The sequence below is a fragment of the Moschus berezovskii genome, chromosome X (assembly GCF_049115385.1).
Source record: "Moschus berezovskii isolate FMDL1 chromosome X, NW_MosBer_1.0, whole genome shotgun sequence".
NCBI lineage: Eukaryota > Metazoa > Chordata > Mammalia > Artiodactyla > Moschidae > Moschus > Moschus berezovskii.
The window spans coordinates 31,736,582-31,753,299 of record NC_142488.1 but is presented as its reverse complement, the minus strand read 5'-3'; positions in this window follow the sequence as shown (position 1 = coordinate 31,753,299).

Below are 16,718 nucleotides of genomic sequence, written 5' to 3'. Positions count from 1 at the left end.
TTTAGCATAGTCAACAAAGCAGAAGTAGATATTTTTCTGGAATTCTCTTGCTTTTTCTGTGATCCAATGCATGTTGACAATTTCATCTCTGGTTCCTCCGCTTTTTCTATATCCAGCTTGAACATCTGGAATTTCTCAGTTCACACACTGTTGGAGCCTAGCTTTGAAAATTTTGATCATTACTTTGCTAGTGTGTGAGATGAGTGCAGTTGTGCTGTAGTTTGAACATTCTTTGGCATTGCCTTTCTTTGGGATAGCAATGAAAACTGATCTTTTCCAGTCTTGTGGTCATGCTGAGTTTTCCAAATTTTCTGGCATATTGAGTGCAGCACTTTAACAGCATCATCTTTTAGGATTTGAAATTGCTCAGCTGGAATTCTATCACCTCCATTACACATCCATTGCACAACCATTACACATTACTGGATTGACTATCTTACACAAATGACTAGGTTTGGTTGTGTCCTACTGAGTTAAAAAGGTACTCAACAGAGAGATCACTATCAATTATGGAAACAAAAAGAAAATTTGTTCACCTGTGTAGTGTGTTGTGAAATTCATATCTGGGATATAGTCACTATGTCTTGAAGAGTGTCATTCAAAATTTCAGATGATTTTTCTATACCAGTTACAACTTTGGAATAACTTATTATAACATTGAAAAACATAACACACACAGTCAGTAAGCAGCAAAAGAAAATAGTCTAAAATTCAGTATAAAAATGAGAGATGTAGGTCCATAGTTTTTGTTATTCTCATTGTGGAATACTATTTTTATTTTTAATGTTTTAAATGAAAATTGTATGAATTTAAAATTTACAGCATCATTTGTTATACACAGTGAATTGACTGGCATAACATCTCCTCATGTAGTTAACATGTATTTTGTCTATAATGAGAGCACCTTTTTTATTTATTTATTTTGTTTATTTATTTTAATTGGAGGCTAATTATTTTACATTATTGTATTGGTTTTGCCATACATTGACATGAATCTGCCCCAGGTGTACATGTGTTCCCCATCTTGAACCCTCTTAGCAAATTTCCAGTGATGAATACAGTATTATTACCCCTAGTAATCAGTGTTGTACACTAAATCTGTCAATTTATCCATCCTATATAATTGTAACGTTTTACACTTTGACCAATGTTTCCCTATCTCCCCTACCTTCCTACACATAGCAACTTATTTTTAATAATATAAATTATGTGAAAAAAACTTTCCAGGTTTAAAAAGAAAAGAAGGAAATATAGCTCTAAGTCGTGTCCAACTATTGATCCCATGAACTGTAAGCTGCCAGTTTCCTATGTCCATGGGATTCTCCAGGCAAGAATACTGGAGTGGATTGCCATTTCTGAGATATAATTGACACTTAACAGTGTATAAGTTTAAGGTGTGTAATGTAATGAATTGATATGTATACATTTGAAAATGATTATCCCAGTAAACAGTAAGGTTAGTTAACTCATCTGTCATCTCACGTAATTATCTTCTTTTTTGTGGTGAGATCTTTTAAGATTAACTCTTTTAGCAACTTGCAAGTACACAGTGCAGTATTGTTACCTAATTTCCATGCCATTCATTAGAGTCCCAAGACTTATTTGTCTCACAAATAGAAGTTTGTACCCTTTGATCACCTTCATCGATTTCTTTTACCCCTCTGCCCCTGACAACACCAATCTACTCTTTCTATGGTTTGTGTTTTTTTTGTTTATTGATTCCACATATAAGTGAGATTGTATAGTACAAAATGTATTTAATTCTCATAGTTGTAAAGGTTGGACTATCCAATATCAAGATGCCGTCAGATTCAGTATCAGGTGAGAACATTCTTCCTTGCTTGCAGAAGTCTTCCTTCTCACTGTCTCTTCATATAGCAGATAGAGAGCAACTCTGATCTCATCCTCTTTTAATAAGGAAACTAATCTCATCATGGGCATCCCCCACCCCTAATATCATCTAAACATGCTTATCTCCCAAAGATTCCATTCCAAATGCAGTCACACTGGGAGTTGGAACTTTGGATTGTTTTTGTTGTTTTTATTGTTGTTATTGAGTTGTATTAGTTCTTTATGTATTTTGAACATTAATCCTTATAAGATATATGGTTAGTGAAATTTTCTTTCATTCTACAGGATGTCTTTTCATTTTGTTGATTGTTTCTTTTGCTGTGAAGAAGCTTTTTAGTTTGATGTAGTCCCACTTATTTATTTTTGCTTTTGTTACTTATACTTTTTTATCATATCCAAAAAATCATTGTCAAGACCAACACCAGAAACTTTTTCTCTGTTTTCTTCTAGGAATTTTATGACTTCAGGTTTTACATTTACTTCCTTAATCCATTTTGAGTTAATCTTTATAAATGGTATAATACAAGGGCCCAATTTAATATTTTTGCAGGTTTCCAGCACTATTTATTGAAGAAGTTGTATTTTCCCCGTTTAGTATTCTTAATCCCCATATCAAATGTAGTTTACTGCATATGTGTTTATTTCTGAGCTTTTGATGCTCTTCCATTGGTCTATATATCTGTTTTATGCAAGCATCAGGCTGCTTTGAATACTATAGCTTTGTAATACATTTTGAAATTAGGAAGTGTGATACCTTTAGTTTCGTTCATTTTCACAATAAAATCCATTGTATTATAAGAGGGAGACTGATGATTCTGGGGAAGATAATTAGTTCTGTTACAATCTTATATTCAAAATTTTGGTCAAAGAAAAAAATATTGATCATTTTGTTTGTTTTAATCAGTTCAGAGATTATAAAACAATATTCATTCAAGACTTGTTTAGCAATTTCCCTATATGAAAAGCAGTAAAAACGACAGCATGCCCTCCCCTCATCTAGCTTCTACTCCACTGAAAGAAAAATAGTAAACAAACCAATTATTTCACTATACAGATGTTGCATACTGATAAGGACTAAAAGGACTAAAGCCAGAAATGCTAAAGTCAAAGTGAGGTGAGGGTGACTTTAGATAGGATGGAAATAGAAGTGCCCCGTACTGTATGAGCCAGAAACTAACATGATAAAGTATTTGGGAGAGGAGAAAATTCTAATGACTATGGTGAGGAATACAATCAAGGTGCTACCTTTATTCTTAAGGAAATGAAGAAATGTGATAAATAAGAGTGAAAAAATACCATTTATAATGCTATGAATGATTTGCTTTGATTTACTGTAATTCAAATAATAAAAAGTACAGACTACTATTGTTCCGATATTGGATGTCCTTGAATCTTTGGAAGAGGATTATTTGACACTAAAAATAATAAGTGAAACTACTGATATGCTGTTCTACTCAAACAGGTGTTAAAAATTTCTCTCAAACAACAGAATTCAGCATCACCAAACCAGCTCTCCAACAAATGCTAAAGGATCTTCTCTAGACAGGAAACACAGAAAGGGTGTATAAACTTGAACCCAAAACAACAAAGTAAATGGCAACAGGATCATACTTACCAATAATTACCTTAAATGCAAATGGGTTGAATGCCCCAACCAAAAGACAAAGACTGACTGAATGGATACAAAAACAAGACCCCCATATATGTTGTCTACAAGAGACCCACCTCAAACCTAGGGACACATACAGACTGAAAGTGAAGGGCTGGAAAAAGATATTCCACGCAAATAGAGACCAAAAGAAAGCAGGAGTAGCAATACTCATATCAGATAAAATAGATTTTAAAATAAAGGCTGTGAAAAGAGACAAAGAAGGATACCACATAATGATCGAAGGATCAATCCAAGAAGAAGATTTAACAATTATAAATATATATGCACCTAACATAGGAGCACCACAAATGTTAACAAGTAAGGCAAATGTTAACAAGTATGAAAGGGGAAATTAACAATAACACAATGATAGTGGGAGACTTTAATACCCCACTCACACCTATGGATAGATGAACTAAACAGAAAATGAGCAAGGAAACACAAAGTTTAAATGATGCAATGGACCAGATAGACCTAGTTGATATCCATGGGATATTTCACCCCAAAACAATGAATTTCACCTTTTTCTCAAGTGCACATGGAACCTTCTCCAGGATAGATCACATCCTGGGCCATAAATCTAGACTTGGTAAATTAAAAAAAATTGAAATTATTTCAAGCATCCTTTCTGATCACAATGCAGTAAGATTAGATGACAACTACAGGAAAAAAACCTATTAAAAATACAAACATATTGAGGTGAAACAACACGTTTCTGAATAACCAACAAATCACAGAAGAAAGCAAAAAATAAATAAAAATATGCATAGAAATGAAACATTGTCTATGCATAGACTATGAAAACATGACAACCCAAAACCTATGGGACACTGTAAAAGCAATGCTAAGGGGAAGGTTCACAGCAATAAAGGCTTACCTCAAGAAACAAGAAAAATGTCAAATAAATAACCTAACTCCACACCTAAAGCAACTAGAAAAGGAGAAAATGAAGAACCCCAGGGTTAGCAGAAGGAAAGAAATCTTAAAAATTAGGGCAGAAGTAAATGCAAAAGAAACAAAAGAGACCATAGCAAAAATCAACAAAGCTAAAAGCTGGTTCTTTGAGAAGATAAAGACAAAATTGACAAAAGATAAAATTGACAAACCATTAGCCAGACTCATCAAGAAACAAAGGGAGAAGAATCAAATCAACAAGATTAGAAATGAAAATGGAGAAATCACAACAGATAACACAGAAATACAAAGGATCATAAGAGACTACTCCCAGCAACTATATGCCAATAAAATGGACAACTTGGAAGAAATGGACAGATTCTTAGAAAAGTACAACTTTCCAAAACTGAACCATAAAGAAATAGAAAATCTTAACAGACACATCACAAGCATGGAAATTGAAACTGTAATCAGAAATCTTCAAGCAAACAAAAGCCCAGGACCAGACGGCTTCACAGCTGAATTCTACCGAAAATTTAGAGACGAGCTAACACCTGTCCTACTCAAACTCTTCCAGAAAATTGCAGAGGAAGGTGAACTTCCAAACTCATTCTATGATGCCACCATCACCCTAATACCAAAATCTGACAAAGATGCCAAAATCTGACAAAGATGCCAAAAAAGAAAACTACAGGCCAATATCACTGATCCCAGAGGGATGGGATAGGGAGAGAAGTGGGAGGGGGGTTCAGGATGGGGAACACATGTACACCCGTGGCAGATCCATGTCAATGTATGGCAAAAACCACTACAATATTGTCAAGTAATTAGCCTCCAATTTAAATAAATAAATTTATATTTAAAAAAGAAAAAAGAAAAATAAATTAAATTCTAAAAAAAAAATTTCTCTCAAACGACTAATAATAATGATGATAACTTTAATGTACACTCACGTACCCAATCTGAAAGTATGGAAAGATTGTAAAGTGTCAACAAATGGCTTTTATCTAAAAAGAAAAGACAAAGTCAAAAATGGCCAATTAAATTAGTTGCAGACAAGCAAGACCTGTGGGATGTGAGGCAGTGAGCCATGGAAAAAAGGCAAGCAAAAGTGTAAAGTCCCTGAGATGGGAACATTCTCAGGGTGTTACAAAATAAAGGTTTAATTGCATGTTGAAAACCCAATTTTAGTTAGAAGCAGAGACAAATCATGAGCACAGTCCCTATATTCCCAGTGCAGTGCTCTTTCCTCCCTAATCAGCTTTTGGTCCTGGTATAGTATATGTGCAATTGTCCAGAAGTTAATAGAGGACTAGTCATAGAACTTACGTTTGGAAATTGTTAAAGTAAAAAATGGAAAATAATGGGTAGAATAGGTGAACTCCCCTTGACAAGTGAACATCTTCTTAAACTAGCTAACAGCTAGCAAATTTTATCTTTCAGAAATGGTGAAAGGTTTCACAATTTGAATTATTTTCATCCAGTCTTAAAAACTGGCTCCCAGATTTTTTTCCCCCAGAGGCACCAGAATGACAATGATTTGTTATGGATCTAACTATAACTTTTCTATTTGCTAAAATTAAGAAATCCACAAGAAAAGTACAGGCAGTCTAATTTAATAATTTAGCAAATTTGTTCAACTTTTTTCTTTATTGTAAAATATTATATTTGACATTAAAAAGACCTGAAGGCACCAGACACTCACCCAATATCTCAAATGAGAAAGATTTTAAAAATAACCAATATTGGTGAGGATGTGCAGCCATCACAACTTTGATATACTGCTGCTGCTGCTAAGTCACTTCAGTCGTGTCTGACTCTTGTGCGACCCCACAGATGGCAGCCCACCAGGTTCTGCTGTCCCTGGGATTCTCCTGTCCAGAAAGTATAAACTGGTATGAAGAATTTGGAAAGTTGGAGGTATTTGTTAAAGATGAACATAAGCACAATCTGTGACTCACATTTCTACTCCTCTATCTATACATAACAGTCTGCATATAGTCACCAAAAGAAATGTACAGAAATATTCATGGCAGCACTGTTCATAGTAGCTGCAAACTGGAAGGTACTCAGGTATCCATCAAGAGTAACAGGATAAATAAATCATTGTATGTCTAGAAAACAGAGCAATAGAAAAACAGTACAACACAACGAGGTTCACAGTGATTGACCTCATTTCATCCCTACAACCACAATTCCTGTAAACCCTCCCAAGATTTATTTTGTATTTACCACTTACCATCCTCTGGATATCTATACATTTAGCATACGTGTTTGTTTATTATTACTTTCTCCCATGGAGATGTAAGCTGTATAAGGGCAGGGTATTTTTAAAATTTTAATTCACTGCTGTGCCTGGGGATGTAGAAGAGTATCTGGCAGAGAAGAAACTTCCAAAAATATTTCTTAAATGAGTGAATACTTTTTTTTTAATTTCTAAAGAATCTAGGCACAAATAGTACAATAGAAGTGCATGAATTCATTTACATAAAGTTCAGTAACAGACAGATCTAATCTGTGGGGTTTGTGCTCTATCACTAAGTCATGTCCAACTCTTTGCGACCCCATGAACTTAGCCTGTCGGACTCCTCTGTCCATGGACTTTCCCAGGCAAGAATACTGCAGTGGGTTTCCATGTCCTCTTCCAGGGGATCTTCCCAACCTAGGGATCGAACCCATGTCTTCTGCATCTCCTGCAATGGTAGGTGGATTCTTTACTACTGAAACACATAGAAAGCCCCATCTATGGGTTTAAAACTCAGAAAATAGTGCTTAGTGCTGGGGGGATATTGACTGGAAGGGAAATTGAGGTTGCTGCTAGTATTACTCAGGCTGCTGGTGATATTGTTTCCTAATCTAGGTGATTGGTGGTTTAGTTGTTAAGCCGTATCCAACTCTTGCAACCCTATGGACTGTAGCCCACCAGACTCCTTTGTCCATGGAATTTTCCAGGCAAGAATACTGGAATGGGTTGCCATTTCCATCTCCAGGGGATCTTCTTGACCCAGGGATTGAACCCGCACCTCCTGTGTCTCCTACATTGGCAGGCAGTTTCTGGGTTATGGTTTTTCTGTTTATAAAAATAGTATACTTATTAGCAGTATAAGTCTTGCACATTTCCTCAAAAAAAAAACTGAAATGAATGTCATAAAGGTAATCCAATTATACCCACCAACTACCTTAAGATAAAAAAGATTATTAGACTACAGATGAAGGCCCCGGTGCTCTTCTTCCTTAAAACATCAGCCTTTGTGCCCTACTCTTATCTCCCAGTGTCCCTGGGTTCAAATCCAACTTTTAACACCATTATTTCTGTGAACTTGTTAACAGCTTTGTGCCTCAATTTTCTCATCCAAAAATACAAATAACAATGGTATTTAATTCATAGAGCTTGAGCAAAGATTGAAAGATTGTATCTGTAGAGTCCAGGATCTAGCTTTACATGAAATAAACATTGTAAGCTCTATCATTAACATAAAGGTGGTGATTTTCATTTTTTATTACCGTGCATGCCTTTATTTTTTAAATAAATAAGTATGCATCTGGAAAACTATGTTACACACCAATGCACATATACTCATAGGCATGTTATCTTGTTTTCATGTCTTCAGTTCAGTTCAGTTCAGTTGCTCAGTCGTGTCCGACTCTTTGCGACCCCATGAATCACAGCACGCCAGGCCTCCCTGTCCATCACCAACTCCCAGAGTTCACTCAAACTCATGTCCATCGAGTCGGTGATGCCATCCAGCCATCTCATTCTCTGTCGTCCCCTTCTCCTCCTGCCCCCAATCCATGTCTTAGAACAATATAATTGAAAAAATACATATACTTTTAAAAAACAGTCTCATAAAGTTTGCATTCTTCTGAAACATTAAAATATATATATATGTTTTTGGAGTTTTCCCAAAATTATTAGACTTAATCCTAGTTTACAAACCAAAATTTTATTTAAAACTTGAGTCAATTTAAAAGTTTTGTTAAGGTAAATATATAGGATTAAAATTATTAGCATCATATAATTGGGTAATTTCAAGTTTGTTTTATTGTTCTTCATCCTTGCCAAGACTTGATATTATCAGACTTTTACATTTTGCCATTTTAATAGGTGTTAATTTGTATCTTGCACTTTTATTTTGTGTGTCTCTGATTATTAGAGAGATTGATCATTTTTTATGTGAATGACTTTTTTCATTTCCTTGTTCTGTGAATTGCTTATTCACCTTTTGACCTATTTTCCCATTTCTTTGTTCATATATGTGCTTTTTTTTTTTTCTGGAAGTCCTTCTGTATTTGCTATGCTACTTCTTTGTGGATTATGTATATTGAAAATCTTTTTGTCAAGTTTGCGGTTATTTTCAATTTACTAAAGTGCCTTTTGACATTACATATATAAAGTGCTTTTTGACATATACATATATATGTGAAAGTCACTCAGTCATGCCCAACTCTTTGCAAACCCATGGACTATACAGTCCATGGAATTCTCCCAGCCAGAATACTGGAGTGGGTAGTGTTTCCCTTCTCCAGGGGATCTTCCCAACCCAGGGATCGAACCCAGGTCTCCCGCATTGCTGGCCGATTCTTTACCAGTTGAGCCACAGGGAAGCCCAAGAATACTGGAGTGGGTAACCTGTCCCTTCTCCAGGGCATCTTCCCAACCCAGGAATCGAACAGGGGCCTTTCGCATTGCAGGCAGATTCTTTACCTTAAAGAAATCATTTTATTTCTTGAGGTGAAAAATAATTTCTTCAACATTGTACACTAATCATTTAATAATTCTACTTATCTTGATTAGTTCTTAACATCTGGAACTGAGTTCCGTTTATGGTATAGAATAAGGAATCAATTGTGGTTCTTCATAGAAATACTCAATTATCCTAACATCATTTATTGAATAACCTATCATTTCTTTAATAATCTGCAGAGGACAATTTGTCAAATATCAAGCTTCCATGGATGTGTGAACTTATTTCTATGCTGTCTGTTATTTTATAATGGACATTAAAAGTTGAATTGATTAATTTTAAGACTGTGAATATGGTTCTTTGTAAGATCAAGATTTAAATTAGCTTGTTTTCTGAAGATACTATAGAGATGTATATTGATGCCCCCAAGTTTAAAATATTAGTAATGAGTAAGTGCTAGGTTTTATATATGTAACTTCTTGTTTCCAAAGAGTAGCAATTTTACATAAAAGGTGAAATAATAATCCATGTTTCACCATGAATATATGTCACTGTCCAGTCTGAAGGTGAGAAGGTAACAGGCAGGAAGGCCAGGGGTCTCCAAATGGGGGAAATAGGCTGCAAGTGTCAGACATTTTTTATCTCCCCCTTAAGCAGCAGGAGGAAACAAACAAGTGTCAGATTATTTTTTCTCTTAAAATTCTGTTGCCATGACATCTGGTTCCACTTGAACTTAACTTTTCTCAAACCTTGAGCTAGCCAATACATTTTTCTTATGGAACTGTTTTTTCCTAAGCTATGTTAATGAAACTATGTATTTGCTTTGGAATTTGCCTTTCTTCAAAATGGTTCCACCTAAGACTAACTTTTGGGTGATAATAGCTCAACAATGGAGAAGGCAATGGCAACCCACTCCAGTGTTCTTGCCTGGAAAATCCTAGGGACAGGGGAGCCTGGTGGGCTGCCGTCTATGGGGTCGCACAGAGTCAGACACAACTGAAGCGACTTAGCAGCAGCAGCAGCTCAACAAACCAGTATTCATATCAATTGTTTTATGGCTGGGGGATGACACATTTCGTGCCATCCTATCTCAAAAATGCATATTGTGGGAGAGGGGCCTGGTGAAACTCCTTCAGTCTTGAGGTGTCTCTCTTATCTGATTAATAACTTTCTAACAGATAAGCCACTCCAGTATTCTTGCTTGGAGAATCCCATGGATGGAGGAGCCTGGTGGGCTGCAGTCCATGGGGTCGCTAAGGGTCGGACACGACTGAGCGACTTCACTTTCACTTTTCACTTTCACACATTGGAGAAGGAAATGGCAACCCACTCCAGTGTTCTTGCCTGGAGAATCCCAGGGATGGGGGAGCCTGGTGGGCTTCCGTCTATGGGGTCACACAGAGTCAGACACGACTGAAGTGACTTAGCAGCAGCAGCAACAGATATAAAGCAGCTTGCTAAAACTAGCACGGGGGCACTCACAATCCCCCTTCATACGTCTATGTCAGGACCTTTCTCTGTCCCTTTTTATACTTTAATAAAACTCTGCTACACAAAAGCTCTTGAGTGATCAAGCCTGGTCCCTGGTCCTGAAACTAAATCTTCTTCTTCAGAGATCACAAATCCAACATCGTTCACCGTAAGCTATCAAAGGAACATATTTGAGAAAAACCTGCATTAAGAAAACAAATAGACTTAAAAAAAAAGACACTTTGAACCAGGAATTTTGCTTTTAAGAAATGTTAAAACATTAAAGGGTGATGCCATCAAGGTTTTGAATTCATTATGTCAACAAATCTGGAAGACCCATCATTGGCCAAAGGACTGGAAAAGGTCAATCCTCATCCCAATTCCCAAGAAGGATAGTACCAAAGAATGTGCTAACCACTGGATAATCACACTTATCTCCCATGCTAGTAAAGCCAAGCTTAAAATCTTGCATGCTAGGCTTCAGCATTATGTGAACCAAGAACTTCCAGATGTCCAAGCTAGGTTTAGAAAAGGAAAAGGAACTAGGGTTCAAATTGCCAACATTCGCTGGATTATAGAGAAATCAAGGGAATTTCAGAAAAACATCTATCTCTCTTTCATTGACTACACTAAAGCCTTTGTGTGAATTATGACAAATTGTGGAAATCTCTTAGAGAGATGGGAATACCAGACCATCTTACCTGTCTCCCAAGAAACCTGTATGTGGGTCAAGAAGCCAACTTATTGGTTCAAGATCAAGAAAGGAGTACAACAGGGCTGTCTGCTGTTACCCTGTTTGTTTAACCTACACACTGAGCCCAGAGAAATGCTGGGCTGGATGACTTACAAGCTGGAATCAAGATAGGTGGGAGAAACATCAACAACCTCAGATATGTGGATGATACCACTCTAATGACAGAAAGCAAAGAGGAACTTAAACAGCCTCTTGATGAAGGTGAAGGAGGAGAGTGAAAGAGCCAGCTCAAGACTAAATATTTTAAAAAAACTAAGATCATGGCATCCTTTCCTTTGGCTCCAAAATCACTGTGGATGGTAACTGCAGCCATAAAATCAGAAGACAATTGCTTCTAGTCAGGAAAGCGATGACAAACCTAGACAGTATGTTGAAAAGCAGAGACATTACTCTGCTGACAAATGTCTGTATAGTCAAAGCTATGGTCTTCCCAGTGGTCACATATGGTTGTAAGAGCTGGACCATAAAGAAGGCAGAACTTCAAAGAATTGATGCCTTTGAACTGTGGTGCTGAGGGAGACTCCTTAAAGTCCCTTGAACAGCAAGGAGATCAAACCAGTCAATCTTAAGGGAAATCAACCCTGATTATTCAGATGATGGAGCTGAAGCTCCACTATTGGGTCATCTGATGCGAACAGACAACTCATTGGAAAAGTCCCTGATACTGGGAAAGATTGAGGGCAGAAGAAGAGGGAGTCAGAAGATGAGATCACCGATGGAATGAACATGAGATGGAGATGGAGATGGTGAGGGATAGGGAGGCCTGGTGGTGTGCTACAGTCCAAGGGGTTGCAAAGAGTCACACACGACTGGGTGACTTAACAACAACAGTAACAAAGTATTAAAATAGTATAAATGACTATTAAATAAGCATTAATCACTTCTAGGTCCTAGAAAAAAATCAGACCTGTTATACTGTCATTTGCACTGAAATAACTTTTGTTCAAATTATAAAGCACAAAATGAATTTCAGACGGCATAAAAGATGCTGAGCTTTCCACCTTTGATGTCTTTATTATACCTACCCATTTTTTAAAATTTTAATGTAGCTTAACTTTAATTTTTCTTTGTGTAACAAACAAATTTTTGATATTTGTGCACCTGATGTATCTGACAGATTTTTAAAAATAATAAATATCTAAACTATATTGTTAATAATCAAGACGTTAAACTCTTATCTTTAAATATTGATAATTTAACTGATAAATGACAAAATCTGCATTCAATAAAATGGTAAACAAATAAAATTAGGAATGGAAGATGCACATCCGAAAGCAGTATGCATAAAAACCCGACAGAAGGCACAGATGGTAGTATGGTAAGTGTTCTTCCTAATTGCAAGGAAACCTTTTCTCTTGGGCAAACCACTTTAAGCTTGTTTTGAATGTCTTTCATGTGAAGATACCTGGGACAACAAAATCCGATTGTCAATTGCCCTAATCTCTAGAGAATTGAAAGGTTATCTGATTGGGGTATATTAAAGATCTAAGAATAATTCCCTTTCAAAGGTAGAAATATGCCTAACAGCACTGTCTTGAGAATGAACTAGTGCAAAGAACATAGAAGGATGCCAGGTGAACAGAGGTGTGTTTGGAGCTATTTCATGCTTACATTGCTAGCATGGTAATTTTGTAAACTTTATTGGAGAAAGTAAAAGAACACTTTTTCAGTTTTAACTTTTCTTTTGTTTTTGCCATTTCCTTCCAAATTCATCTATGTGAATTTGGGACTAGTTAGGATAGGTAAACAATGAACTTATTTACATTTCCCCTTAAAATTGCATAGGCAAAGGCTTATTATACCAGATGAATGAGAAGGTTTTTTACAATCAGATAACATTATCTCTTCTTCCTTTGATTCAATCTACAAATAATTAGTATAAATAGCTACACTGAGAAGTGAACTCCTATGAATTTAGTATGATTAAATGTATTTTCAAGTCTATATTAATTTATTGGAAAGACAACATGCTACAAAAAGGCAACACATAAGAATATTAACAATTTCATGTATGTATTAGGTTGGTGAAAAGTAATTGTGGTGTTTTGCATTGTTGAAATTTGTCATTTGTTATAGGAATACATTCTTAATAAATATGGTTGTGTTATACATCATTTTAATGCACATTTCTCACTTTATGTTTTTCTTGCTAATGACTTATTACTTGCTGTGTATTTTTTTAATATTTTTTTAATTTTTATTTTTATTGGAGGCTAATTATTTTACAATATTATATTGGTTAGTTTTGCCATACATTGATATGAATCCACCCCGGGTGTACATGAGTTCCCCCTCCCAAACCCCCCTCCCACCACCCTCCTCCCCTTATCCTCCCTCTGGGTCATCCCCGCATACCAGCCCCGAGCATCCTGTAACATGCATTGACCCTGAACGGGTGATTCATTTCACATATGATAATATACATGTTTCAATGCCATTCTCCCAGACCATCCCACCCTCACCCTCTCCCACAGAGTCCCAAAGACTGTTCTATACATCTGTGTCTCTTTTGCTATCTCGTACACAGGGTTATCATTTCCATCTTTCTAAATTCCATATATATGCGTTAGTATATTGTATTGGTGTTTTTCTTTCTGGCTTACTTCACTCTGTGTAATAGGCTCTAGTTTCATCCACCTCATTAGAACTGGTTCAAATGCATTCTTTTTAATGGCTGAATAATACTCCATTGTGTATATGTACCAAAGCTTTCTTATCCATTCGTCTGCAGATAGACATCTAGGTTGCTTCCATGTCCTGGCTGTTATAAACAGTGCTGCAATGAACATTGGAGTACATGTGTCTCTTTCAATTCTGGTTTCCTCGGTGTGTATGCCTAGGAGTGTGATTGCTGGATCATATGGCAGTTCTATTTCCAGTGTACTTGCTGTATATTTTATATTTATTTTAGCCAAGGGAAATAGTATTAGACAAAAAGCAAATTCAAGTGACTTTCTTATTTTAGTTCTAAATGGGTTGTAAAGCAGTGGAGACAACTTGCAACATCAGCAATGCATTTGGCCCAGGAACTGCTAATGAACATACAGTGCAGTGGTAGTTAAAGAAGTTTTTCAAAGGAGACAAGAACCTTAAAGATGAGGAGTGTAGTACCAGCCATCGGAAGTTGATAGCAACCAATTGAGAGCCGTCATCGAAATTGATCCTCTTACAGCTACACGAGAAGTTGCCAAAGAACTCAAGAACTCAACTTTGGCCATTCTATGGTTGTTCAGCATTGAAGCAAATTGGAAAGGTAAAAAAGAAAAAAAAAATAGACTCAATAAGTGGGTGCCTCATGAGCTGACCAATTTAAAAAATAATAATCATCATCATTTTGAAGTGTTGTCTTCTCTTATGCTATGCAACAACAATGAACCATTTCTGAATAGGATTGCGACATGCGATGATAAGTGAACTTTGTACAATAACCAGCAATGGCTAGCTCAGTGGTTGGACTGAGAAAAAGCTCCAAAGCACTTCCCAAAGCCAGACTTGCACCAAAGAAAGGTCATGGTCACTGTTTAGTGGTCTGCTGCCCATTTGATCCACTACACTTTCTGAATCCTGGCAAAACCATTACATCTGAAAAATATGCTAAGCAAATCAATGAGATGCACTAAAAACTACAACTCCTGCAGCTAGCACTGGTTAACAGAAAGGTCCCAATTACATTACAACTCCATTACAACGCCCAACCTCACATTACACAACTGTCACTTCAAAAGTTGAACGAATTGGGCTACAAAATTTTGCCTCATCCATCATATTCACCTAAGCTCTCGCCAAAGGACTACCACTTTTTCAAGCATTTCAACAACTTTTTGCAGGGAAAACGCTTCCACAACCAGCAGGAAGCAGAAAATACATCCCAAGAGTTCCTTGAATCCTGAGGCATGGATTTTTAAGATTCAGGAATAAACACACTTATTTCTCATTGGCAAAAATTTATTGATTGTAATGGTTCTTATTTTGATTAATAAAGATGTGTTTGAGCCTAGTTATAATGATTTACAGTTCACAGTCCTAAGTCTTAATTATGTTTGCACCAACTTGATAGAAGGTATTAATGTAAAAAATGTGCAGTTTCCCAGTAAGTGTAACAGTGAAACTGCTTAAAAAAAAAAAAAGGATGAAACTGCTTAAGTAGATTGATTTACATATTAGAAATTATTGGCTAATAATTTAAAGATGAAAAATATAAAAGAATGTGAACTGTAAAAAAATTTATAAAGGGAATACAAAAATATTTTTGTAAACCTTTCAAACCAGAATCTCAAAGAGATATTTATACATCTATGTAATTGCAGCATTATTCATGATAGCCAAGAGGTGTAAGCAATCTAAATGTCTATCAATGGATAAAGAAAACTTGGCATATATGTGCAGTGAAATATTATTCAGACTTGACAGGAAAGAAGCCCTATAATATGCTACAACGTAGATGAATCTTAAAGATTTCATACTAAATAAGCCAGTCACAGATTGACAAGTACTGCAAGGTAATACCTATTTGATGCATCTAAAATTTTCAAAATCTTAGAAAATAAATAGAGTGGTGGTTTCCAGGGGCTAAGGAGAAAAAGAGGTGGTAATTTGTTATTTGGTGGGTATAGACTTTTAGTCAGGTCGGGTGAGTGGGGTTTAGGAATCTAAACCCCAACAATGTGCATGGGGTAGATAGTATTGCACTGTACACTTGGAAGCTATTGGGGAGGTAAATTTCATCTTATGTTTCTCTTTGCCCCAAAATAAATAAAAAATAAAGTAAAATGATGTATATGTGATATGCACACAGATTATTTCTCTTGGATATCTCGTGGTGTAAGCTGTGACAAGTGTAGCTGAAATGATTTATATTTTCACTTTGCCTTCACACATTTCTGGATATTTTGATATTTTTAGAGACAGATTGTCCTTAGAATAAAAATTCAGACAAAAATTTCAAAAAAGGAAATTTGCAAGAAAATTTCTTACATAAAATAAAAACAAAGCTAAAGCATTTACAGATAATTAGTAGAAGCCTCTTTTTTGGTTTCCGATTGCTAACTGAATACATATCCTTCTTAGCCATTAACCTGAAATTCTAAAGGAAAAAAAATACGTGTCCTAATACAAGTTAAAAAAAATAGTGTTGTTGAATCAAGTGTTGTAAAAGGAAATATTAAGGAAATACTTTTATCTGAACTAAGCTGAAGTTGAAAGGAAAATAACTAAAATGGGACTGTCCCCAAGAATATTAATGCAGAATGCAAAGTTCAACTGTGTGGGTGCTGAAGCATTAGATTTTGGCTGCTTTAGTCTCCATACTATTCCAAGTAAATGGATGTGATTATTTAATGCTAAGTTTTAATCTTCATGCCATAACATAGGAAATTGCTAAAAGGGAAAACATCCTGGAGTAACTTTGGAACTA